General features: G+C 39.8%; 1 protein-coding gene across 2 annotated transcripts in view; it reads right to left on the reverse strand.

Moving 5' to 3' along the window:
• Window positions 1-12,015, reverse strand: part of VOPP1 (VOPP1 WW domain binding protein) — a 72,609-nt gene that overhangs the window by 27,376 nt on the left and 33,218 nt on the right. The window lies entirely within an intron of this gene.

Genomic DNA, 12,015 nt, shown 5'->3' on the forward strand with positions numbered 1-12,015 from the left:
AAAGAAAGAAAAAAATGGTATTAATATTTATAGGACAATGTGTGATTATAAACACAAGCTTTTGAGTATTTATAAGTACTGTAACTTTGAGCAATTAGAAAAGATCTCTATTACCAAAGACTTCACAAATTTAAAACACAAACAACTGAGAAATTAGTTAACTTGAACTGTAACGTGCCCTGTTAGGGTTCAGATGCTTCACTCAGGGCTCTGTCTGTGGGGCCCCATAGATTCACACAATACACAACCATAGTTCACTAGGCTCTGCAAAGACACAGGATCCAATTGCATATATTTCCTGGCAGACCTGGAGTCTTAAAAGAATCTCAAGAATATGGGGAACTTAAGAGTCCATTGTGGTTATAGTCACTTAAACTCCAAGGCATCCCCAGTTAGACAACACTAGACACATGCCTGTGCAATTAATTCGTTATTTGCAAGGAATTATTCATCTTTACGGAATTCTCTGATGCACAGAGTCAGGCTTGGAAAGGAACAAAACAGAGAACCCACGTTAAGACAGCATCTCATTTTCCTACAGCCTGGAACTGCTTCAAGTGTTCATTAAAGCACTTGGGAAAGGAAACTGCTTTCTGCAGCCCAGTAGTATTGTTCTCTTTTGCAGACTGTCAGTATATCCTTTTTAAAGGATGGTGACAGGCATTTTCTCTGCGTGTGTGCAGGCAATGTGGGAAATGCACATTATTACAGGCACTGCCAGAGTACAGACATCGACCAAGAACAATACTGATGCTTAAAAAGGAAAACCAGATGTCAAGCGCAAACTGTATATATAATACACACAATATTTCTGCATATTCTGCTGACATCCCTAGCATAAAATACTGTCTTCATTACAGACATAGCTTCAGCAGCTCCACTGCAAGCTGTATTATCTGATCATGCAGAGACAGGGCATTCTGGGACCTCTTCCACAGAGCGGCAAGGAATCTCTTGCTGTAGTTTTAACAACAATTGTCTCTGCTGCTCACACCTGACATCCAATGTCAGAGAGCGCTCAGCACATCCGCAGCGCTTGGATCATCCTTCATGTTCTCTTGGCAGCTCACCTTTAAATAATAGCTCATATAAGTTTATTAGCCTCCCTGAATCCCAGAATACTAAATGAATCCAGTTAAGACAAAGACAAAGCGTTTTTAGATCTCCAACTCTCAGTCCTCATGAATAGCAAAGGCTGCAAGTTCTTTAATGAGCATCTGATGAGCTAAATCACAGACAGATCAATTACAGCCCATGAAGACAAACTGCTATGGATTAAATTGTTAAGACTAGAGCAGGAGGTGGGGGAGGAGGAAGAGAAGAAGAGAGACTTTTGATGCATGTGATCAGACCTTTCCACTAATCATATGACAAGGGCTCACAGCAGCCTTCAAGCTGCACAAGCTTTAGGTGCTGTTGAAAGGATTGCAGCTTTTTCCTTAGGATAAAAATAGTGGAAGCCTCATTTCCTTCTAAAACTGATGCCACTATTAAAGCAGCACACGCAGGAGGGCTCCATAACTTCTGCTGGAGCAAGTGATTGTTCTCCAAATATTAATCTCCACATTTGCCCTATTCCCCTCTTTTTTTTTTTTCTTCCTTCAAAGCTTCCAAGTTCTTAAACTTTCCATCTGAATCTGTTCATCAGCATGCCATTTCCTTTTAATCTGAAATTAGAAATGGGAGGAGTTTCTCTCAGTGCTACTTTGCAAACACAGCACTCTTGTAAATCCAGTGTTTACACTGCTGATTTAGTGAAAAAACACTTGAGCTCTTTGCCTTTGAGGACTGTGAATCAGCAGGCCCTGGCTAAAATGCCACTGTTTGCAGGTCAACCCCTTGGAAAGTCTCATTGCAGAATTCAGCTTGGGGTGTATGCTGGTATATGTTTTTCTTCCTGCTTCTGGACCAATATGATCCACTGTTTATCTTAACACCCTTTCAGCCTTTGTCCGTCTCAAGTGTTTTAATTGATACTTTCCCAGCAATGTTTTGGAGTACATGGAGCCTGCATATCCATTACTTACCCATGTAAAGGAGACATTTATATTTAGTATTTGTTCTGCTTGCCCTCGTCCCCATATCTTAATCCACTTTAGAAGTTCTAAAATGAACGGAGAAGGTTCTTCCTCCTTTCCAAGTTGTAAAATTTCTGTTTCTGCCTCTTAAATTATTTTGACCTCTCTGTTTCAGACAGCCACATACACTTACTGCTACCATGACAAAGACTCCAGCCTAGGAAAGTTTTGCTAATAACAAGCTTCCTTCTAGCTTACAGGGCTTAGATACGTACTCTAAAAATTCTTCAGGACAGGGCTTTGTCTTTACATGGGACCTAGCACAGCAGGTGCCAATTGCGATTCTGATGTTTTTTAATATCACACTATTATGAATAATGCATGGAAGTTGTTCAGCTCTCCTATGTAGGAATCAGGCAAACAAACAAGTAGACCTCAAATGTAAGCAGCACAGCAGAGTATGATACACACTACATATCAGAAAGATTTACATACACAGGACAAAGTGTTACAGTCCTTGCTTAGTTAAAACTCCTACTGATCTCCATAGCAACATTATTTGAGTAAACCTTGACATAAAACAGAAGGTTACAAACCATAGTCTGTATTGCTGGTTAACAGACCTCACAGGAATTCACTGATAAGCAGGAGGAGAGAATACCCTAGCCTCCGAGGATTTAAATCTCTTTAGTACTCAGATACCAGAGAGATGAACAGGGTAGCTAGGACATGGATTAGTTTTTCCCATCCCACACACATCCTTTGAAGCAGACTACGATCATCTGTCTCTCGCCAAGACCCAAATTCTTCTTCTGAGTGAGTACGCTGGCCTCTTAGTAAAGCTGGTGCAGAGTCATACAAGTGCGCAAGGGAAAGTATTCTAGCAGCATTCCGTTTTGATCCTCACCTCAAGGATTGTGTCCTTGCAGTTGTTTGAGATAATTCAGATTTAAGCTCTCAAGTTAGCTAAGAAACCTCAATTGGCAGCAACTCACTTCAGTCCACAAAGCAGAAACAAAGAAAGGGAAGATTATTCATATTACTGTGATACAAAAGGACCTAAAGAAACAAGGAAAGGGAAGACTATTCATATTATTGTGATACAAAAGGACCTCTGATATCAGGGCTGGTGTCCACTCTGCTAGCTCCTGTATGAAGGCAGACTATACCCCCAAAGAATTTTTAATAAGTGTTTGTCCATGTCTTAAAAAGCCATTTACCCATTCACTAATAGCAAAAAGTGTGTTTATGGTTCTTAAACTAAGCTTAGTTATGGCCCTGCTGATGCTTTTAACTTTTCTAAAAGAACATCTCTCCGCATTTTTGATACAGAATTTCTTCTTCTACATCCTTTATCAATCTGACACAGCTAAAAATATAAATAAATACAGGAGTATGTTCATTTTTTAAATAAATGATGCAGGTCTAATTGGGTGTGCATGTGTAATCTCTAGAGAATTCATGGTATGTGATTTAGCCAGATGCTTGAAAACATTTCTTAAGACTGTGGTATTCGTAAAAAAAGAAAAACCACATGAGACTATTTTTTTTTAAATCAACATCTCTCCTGTAGCCTGTTTTCTTTGACAGAGTGCAGCAACATGAACTGCAAGCTGTGCTCTTCTGTGGCCTCTAAACTCATTCAGGTTTCTCTAAGAAAGGAGACATGCTTCCTGCCACAGATTGAAACTGCAAATGCTGCTGCTGCTAGTAAGAACAACGAAAAAGAGAAGAAGTTACTAAAACATTAACCAAAGATTGGTTTTGATCACACCATAAAATACAGAATACAAGTATATGTGTGCGCATACTGTGTGGGGGAAGAGAAAGTAGGCAGCCTGCTCACTGAATGTCTGAAGATATTCTACAAATCATTAGTTATGCCTTGCAGGATTTGCAGAAATACTGTCTAGAAAGAATATCCTCCACACTGCACATCATTATGTTTCAGTTCACAGGAAAATAAACTAAAAAAAAAAAAAAACCAAAACACACACACACACACAGAGCTGTCTGATTAATCAATCACTCTTTGTAATCAAGGAAGCAGTGGATTCATGCCCAGTGCTTTTACTGGAGTTTTAGAAAGCAAACTATTACAACCCCATCTACACATAGTAAATACTTTCCAATACAAGCACAATTAATTTTTGTTATGGGAAGCAACAAAAAAGAAGCCTTTGGTGGATGGAAGGGTTTGGGGTGGGAGGAGGGGGAGGAAGATGGGTATCTGTATTCTGAAGGAATGTTCAGACTGAGTTTGTGACATCTGCTCAAAGCCAGATTCGGCAGGAGGCACAGGTCTGCTATTGATCACTAAGTCAGTGAAACTATCGGTTATCAGCAACTGAGCGGCTAGCTTTCTCTTTTTAACAAGATAAAAAGCTAGATGTTACAGCACAATTTCCATTATGGATTACAGTTAAAAGAACCCAAATAGGTAAATTCAGAACAAAAAAAAAGCAGGAATTTAACCAAGTGACCTGCCATACTGACAAGAAAGAAATGGCTCCTAGTGTTCTGGGATGACTCAAATAGTCAGTGGCTGTTAAATCCTCTCATTTCATTGGGTATATCCTACATATTAGTAGAGTGCAGGTTGATCCAAATCTCATTCTTGTGGCTACAGGCTCTGACACTCTGCTAGGATTTATTCATCCATAGATGAATAGGAAGAAAGAACTAAAAGTGTATCTAAGACTTTGAGCAAGACTGCATTGTTTCTCAGCAACACACAGTGTGATTAGAAAAAGATTTCCTGTTCCAACTTAAACCCAGAACTCTGTATTCCAGCCAGATCAGAACTACTAACTGAGGATACGGGAAGGATAACACTCTTCTGACCACATGGTCCCACAGCATCTGAGAAACAACTGGCTATGCCTGCTGCCTTTCTTATAGAAAGCCTCTTGCAAAAGTCACCTGCACAGATCTGTTCCAGTGTTACTGGTCACTGCACCTGGCAGCTGCTCTACGGAGTGCAGATGAAATGCTGGGGCAGTCTACAAAGTGATTCACTCCAGACTAAATAATCAGTTCCAGGAGGCATGTTACTGGCCATTGTTATTCACAATATTGTACAGGATTTGACCTTTAAAACTGTATCAGTTAGCAGAACACTATCCATTTCAGCCCCTAGACAAAGAGCTGAAAGCATCATGAGATACAAGCTGCTCATTAAATATGGTGCACTGGTATCAGAGGGACTTCTGCATGTTGAAAGTTTGAAAGATTGGTTTTATAGAGACAGGAAGGTGAGCTTACTGGTCTTCCATTGCCAAGGAGAGGGCAGAAACTCATCCATTTAAATAACAGACAACATATACAGAGACCGAAAAGTACAGCCTAAGGGTGAAAACAATTTACAAGTGAAAATACGTTTTGTTTTAGCCTTGCCTGAATCCATCAAAATTCATCCCTGATTCATCCCTGATTCTTCCCTGGTGATGCTAACAGATGAGGCCAAAGTGACCCCTCTCCAAACTATTCTAAGAAACTGAGCTCACAAGCTCTGTTACCAATGACTTCAACAAACACTCCTGTCGCAAAAGACAGGAGCAACTCTACCTTTAACGTAATCTGGTCTTTAGTAGTTTTTATTCACCAAGCCAACAAAGATACATCAGAAGACTCCTGTATAATAGGATACCGATTCCTCTACCTGTTACTAGTTTCAAGCCTTCCCTCCTGCTAAACAATAAATATACAGTCACTCCATCAAGGCCCCAAGATTACAAAGTCATACAACTCCTATTACGTATTTCAGAAGGAGCTGTTTCTTGCCAGTCTTTCTGGCTGTTCCCCAAGAAAAAAGGGATTACTACCCATATATGATTCCTAGCAGAAGTAACTTGTCCACCTTGAATTTATTCTTCCGTGTTTAGCAAAAGTAAAATTTCAGCACAAGCAGCTAATACTTAATAGTTCTTCTGGTGCTCAGAGTAGAAGCATTAATCATCACATTTTTTATTTGGAATTAATGTGAGGTTAGCATTAGATAGCCTCTCATTAAAAAACATTACTTCATATTTAGCTCTATTAACCTTTCCCATAAAAGAAACACAAATATCCCTTGCATGCGATTTCATTTGAGAAGCCATTTATGGCCTTTTTTTTTTTTGGCCATTATGCCGCAAATTGTAAATGCACTTCAGTCCTAGCGTGATACCACGTCAATTGAACATAACCCGCTCATTGGCCTCTGGGCCGGTGCTCAGCACCGCGGACAGCGCTGCCCCCACAGGGCAGCACAGAAACAGGGAAAATATGTGTTTGCTAGAATTTAACAAAGAACAGGGTCTCTCTATTATAATGCACAGAGCGGTGTAATACTGCGCCCGTGTTGGAAATCCACATGTGTATGTCACTTTAAGAGTGTTTTAAAAATGTATAAACACATACTTTGTTTCTGTATATACACATGTTTATAAAACATTTTGAAATGTCAGTAAGTAGCAAATATACAACCTCATACACGTACAGGGCTTCACTGCCTTCTCATGTGCAGCAGTCACCAACTGGTAGAATGGTAAGTCTGTTAAATAGCTTGCGGTATATTTGAGCACTGATAAGATAAACGAATAATAACATTTGACTGGCTTGAATGGAACAGTTGTACTGAATCTTCTTCAAACTGTTGTGGAAAACAGAGTTATGGGAAATTTCCAACCTGGATCTAGGTTAGGATGTCAAGCCAAATACTTATGAAAGTGCCCAGAGATCCTTAACACCAGAGAAGGTTAAGACCTGTTTTAAATTCTTATTTCCACATCCATTAACTCAGCAACATTTGTACAGATATAAAAGCTGGGGGCGTGTTAAACCTCCTTGGTGGAGCTGATCTTACATAGAAAATTCTATATGGCAGTTCTGTAAGAAAGCATGAGGCATGCCACATATTGAAAGCATTTTCCCCTGCAAGAAAAGCAAAAAAAGAGATTCAACATCCCACTGGAATATCCGCAACTTCACAGCGGGTGTTTGGGTAGAATCTTTTTTTCCAACTGGAAGGAAACAGATGTAACATTTTCCCTGCTCCACCAGAAGTAGTTGATCTATTCCAAATGGTACTGAATAGGTTCCACAGTTCCAAAATTGAATTTAGTTTCTGCAATTACTCTGTTTCCTTTTATATGTGCATGGGAAATAAAAAAACAAGGTTATTATTTGCATTCTTTAGCAGCAGAGTAAGTCGTAAGTCAGCTTATTAAACAATGCATAAAAGGGGTGAGTAGAGAGGGATCATTTATCAGGAATTGAAAGCAGGAACATGCCAGAAGTGAGGATATTTATGATCTCCTCCCTCAGTCTCTCTAAAAACAAAATAAAACAGATACTAGCTTTCACAGATAACGGAAGACCAACAATAGGATTTTACTTGTAAGCTTGCAATGAGCATAGGTAACACTTTCCGTATCACCATCAAGATACATGATATCAAAATCGCTTTCCTTTAACTAAGGACTGGAGGCTTGCTTCACCTGCAGCACTAACCCTAGGCACTGACTCCTCTCAGAAAGTGACATTATTTGAAGTATTATTCAGAACAAAGTTTAGATTTGGGTTTCACACATTTTTATCTAAACCATACCAACATATAATCCCTTCAGTTCATGCTGAACTGGCATGTTCAGCTGTTTTCTATGTACATTTCATTCTTACCCTTTACCATCCCAAGAATGAAAACAGCCTTTATATTACCTAGTAGTTAAATCCTCAGGGGCTGTCTTTCATCTCCCCTAATAATAAAAGCAAAGAAAAGCAAGACTGAATAAAGGAAGATGTATTCAGAACTCAATTTTCTTGGTCATTTGCAGAACAGACAAGATTTTCAGAGCAAACAACAGCACTGTGCTACAGATGCCAGTCAGTTAAACTACAGCAGCCCATCAAAGGCTGAAGGAGAGCAGATTTCTTAGATGGTCACAACGACTCAGGGCAGTTGCTTTGGGAGTTCCTGAGCTTTGTTCTGTTCATGTTATGCATCCCTCGCACTCTCATTTGCTCCGGAGAGCTGACAGGGCAGAGTGCAGCTGCATAACCATAGCAATTCTTGCTCCTCTTCCAACTAACCTGTTTTTTCATTCTTGACATTTAATCTAGTGATGTACACCTTTCTCAGATCCTTCTTTATGAATAGCCATTGGAAGACAAAATATTTGTTTATTCAAGTAAAACTTTTCCATTTTCAGTTTGAGATATTTATTCCAAAATTGATGCAGATATTGCATCAAAATCCCTGTGCCTTGAAAGTCCTGAAAACAGCTGTATCACTGAAGGCAGTGACTCCTCAGTCTCAAGAAACAAGACACAGAGTCTGGGACAAATCACACACCCAGTGCAGGGGACAAAAGAAAACAGTAATGATGACATATACTGATCATCTAATTGCTGTTCCACTGTGAGGCATGCAAGGCCAAGGCAACTTCTGACTTTTATGACAGCTTATTCTAGAACCCCACTATGCTTAATGTTATATCGTGGTTAGGAGCATCTGCTCATTTTAAATCAGATTACATATGGCACGTATTAAATGGGCAAATAGCTGAATACAGCAGAGATTAAAGAGGTTATCTTGGAAACATTTTGATATTTGAAAACCAGCTTCTGAGGAACACCGACATGTCAGAATCCAAATGCTTCTTTAAGAAGAAGTATCTACTTAAACACTCTATTGAGAGCGCTTTGTTCTTGGTCAACTCCCACTTGCTTAATAGTAAGCCCAGTCAGCAGATGCTTACCTACAGGTATTTCCATTAACAGCCATCACTACTGTGTTGTTCATATCCTCACAAGGTGTCTCTGTCTCACAGAGAAAAGCACAGATCTATGATTTATGATGCAGGTCCAGTGTATCTTAATGACCAAAGTGGCCCTGGAGAAACAGTTCTAAAGGAACCTTTAGTTCACTTGGGCCAGCGACATTAGACTATCTACACCCTGCACTAAACACAGACACTCACACAGTAATCCATCAAAGGTCACCTTGGCCTGATCTGCAAGGCTAGCTCAGTGGGCAGAGCTGTGTTAATGTGAACATTAAAATGCTGAAATACAATCATCACCACATTGCAGTCCAGAGAACTGTTTGCTTTGGGATTTAGTCCCTAGAACACAGGAAAGAGTTTATGGGCTTGGATTCATCAAGGTTAATAATCAAGTTTTTCTAGTCTTGCACACACCCAAAGCACAGTCTATGAAAGTTCCTACCGATTGGCAGCAAACACGTCTCTTTCTCAGGCCAAAACTCTCCTCAAAAAAGGAAACAGCAGAATCAGCAGAATAGTTAAATATAAATTACACTGGGTCAAACAAGTCAATTCAAGCTTTCAGGTAGGTACTCTGTTGTGACTTTGGGGCAGATATTCACCAGGTAGACTGAAACATCTATGACATTTAAATTAAACTAAGAACCTAAACTGACTCTCACTTAGATAGTCCAATGCAGTGCCACAGTGAAAGCATATGATTATTAAATTCCATTCTAAACACAATCCAAGAGTTATATCTCACAGTTTCTTATCTGAACAGGAAGAAATATTAAGTATTTGTCTTTGGAGTATTTCCCATGGAAAAAAACAGAGCAGCAAATAAATAAATAATTAAGCATTTCTGGCAAGTAACGATGCCTACTAATGGCAAGACATTTTTCAAAATAAAGTAACTTCTTACACAAAACCATAACATTTATTTTCCTTCTATTAGGAGTGTGAATGTACCTAAACAATAATCTCCTGTGTCCTCATTTGTCTAATGTGCCAATATCAACACAATCCACTTAGAGTTTTGACAAATCTCTTCATTTAAAACAAAAGCATACCAGTATTTGGCATTTTCCTAAAAACACCAGTTCCTCAGTTTTAGTGATCACCTGTGTTTTTCCACATAATCACAGCTTTTAACACAGCTTCCTGGAGAGGTGGGGGGCAGAAAAAAAAGTATATACGGCAGGTTCCAAAGATGAATATCTATATATATAGATACTGGATATACATAATCAGACAAATTCAAATAAATTCTTGGTACAGCAACCACATCTTAGCTCAACTCATACTGCTTTTCACCTCTCAATCCACGCAATTCACAACCTGACAAAGGACATTCTGGATGGTGATAGGTTTTTACATGCTTCCACTGTTGTTCAATTGGTGCATGCTCCTTGCCCAAACATCCTTCCACCATATACCTTGTGGATTTTCTTGGGACCATCAATCTTTCAGCTTTTTCCAATAATAGTTATGATGCAAGTTTCTTAACCATCACTGTTGGACCTCTAGTTACTATACTTATGGTCTGTGGTTCACTTGATGTTATGCTCTCCTTTATTTCTGCTTGCAGATAATAGAACACAAGGGAATGGGAAAATGACTTGACAAAACACACAAAAAAGTCAGGATGCTGCAATGAACTCCCCTCTCCCTTTCACAGAGATATCACAATCTCTTCACTAAGATTGTTTTCCTCACAAAGAATATCTGAAGTTACCTTAGGGATGTTCTGCAACTGAGAACTGCAAGAGCAAGATGATGCACAAATGAAATATTTGCTCTCCATTAACATGTGGTCCACATTCCAAAAAAATTTAAAGACTCCTGCCTGGAGGAACTGCTATGGATGGATAATAGCATGAGATATGCCCATAAATGTTTAATTTATAAACCTAGCAGCTAGAAAATTACTCAACTGGACTAGAAATGCTGAGGATTTTAACAGTAGCCTGCCCACATTAACAGATGGAAATAGCGACAATAGCTCAGAAACAAGCACAGACACACTGACACATTTGGTCAGTGCTGACAATGTTGTGCAAGTCAAACTTTTGGAGAAAATTCAATCCCTGTCAAAGCAGTGGGCACCTCCAGAGGTATCAAGGGCATTGCTTCTGTTTCCGCAGGATGCAGCTCGACTTGCTGCCTCTCTGTTCACAGAGCCGTGAGCTGACACAGAGCGCTTCGCTCTTCCAAGCGCTACAGCCTTCATTTCAGACTGGAAGCAGTATCACAGAATGAAGGCACCAAACCAGCATCACGGTTCTTAAATCTTTTCAGGACAGTTTTGTGCAGACAGATAACCCTTTATACCGTAACCACAAATGTAAACTTAGTAGTACACTCACAGATGGGAGAAAGAAGTGGAATAGGAGTAGCAAGGCAGAGAAGAAGTGAACGAGAGAATGAGGTGTCAAAAGCAATAGGCAAGAAAAGTGGAGAAAAGGTCTGAGAATAGATGGAAGAAATAGGGGGAAGGGGGAAGGAAAGGGAAAGGAAGATCAAAGACAAGACTGGAACGCTGCTTAAACAAGGAGCAAGGTCTTATTACTATTACCTATCATCTATCACAGCGGACTTCCAGTACGATAGATAGATTTTCATTCCTTTCCCCATTTAAGTGAGTGAACAGGATTAAATAGTAAGAAAAGAAGAGAGCTTATAAAATTTGGGGTTAATTCTTCTTGCACCAGGGCATACGCCAGCTGGAATTAACAAGTAACAACCAAAGAATACAACCAGAATCGTACTTAGCAGTCTCCAGTGATCCCACCATTAAAGTCTTCAGAACATGGATTATACGAAACAATTTCAGACCCCAGTCAGCTCACTCCCCTCCTCCCTTCAGCTCCCCAGAATCAAACCCACCAGGCAGTAGAAAAGAGGCTAATTCCATGCATTGGAACAAGATGTACAAATTCTGAGCTGCAATCAAGGCTTCCTCCCTTCGCTTTTCCAAATGGGCTACTCACATCAGGGGTCAGAAACCAACAGGATGGCAGCCAAAGATATCACAAACACAGACTCTGAATGACATGTAGCAGGGCCAAAATATAGGAACCACAGCACCTTGAGAAGGGTATTAGTGAGGGGAAGCAGACTGCACCGACTTTGACATTTTTATACTGCAAATGGATGCCTGCTGCTGCTAATCAGTTGATCAGCAGCATCTCTCCTCTGTGCAAGGCAGCAGTTCCCATTTTTCAGCTTCTACTGAGGTTCAGACTGGG

Source organism: Apteryx mantelli, chromosome 2, assembly GCF_036417845.1.
Source record: "Apteryx mantelli isolate bAptMan1 chromosome 2, bAptMan1.hap1, whole genome shotgun sequence".
Classification (NCBI taxonomy): domain Eukaryota; kingdom Metazoa; phylum Chordata; class Aves; order Apterygiformes; family Apterygidae; genus Apteryx; species Apteryx mantelli.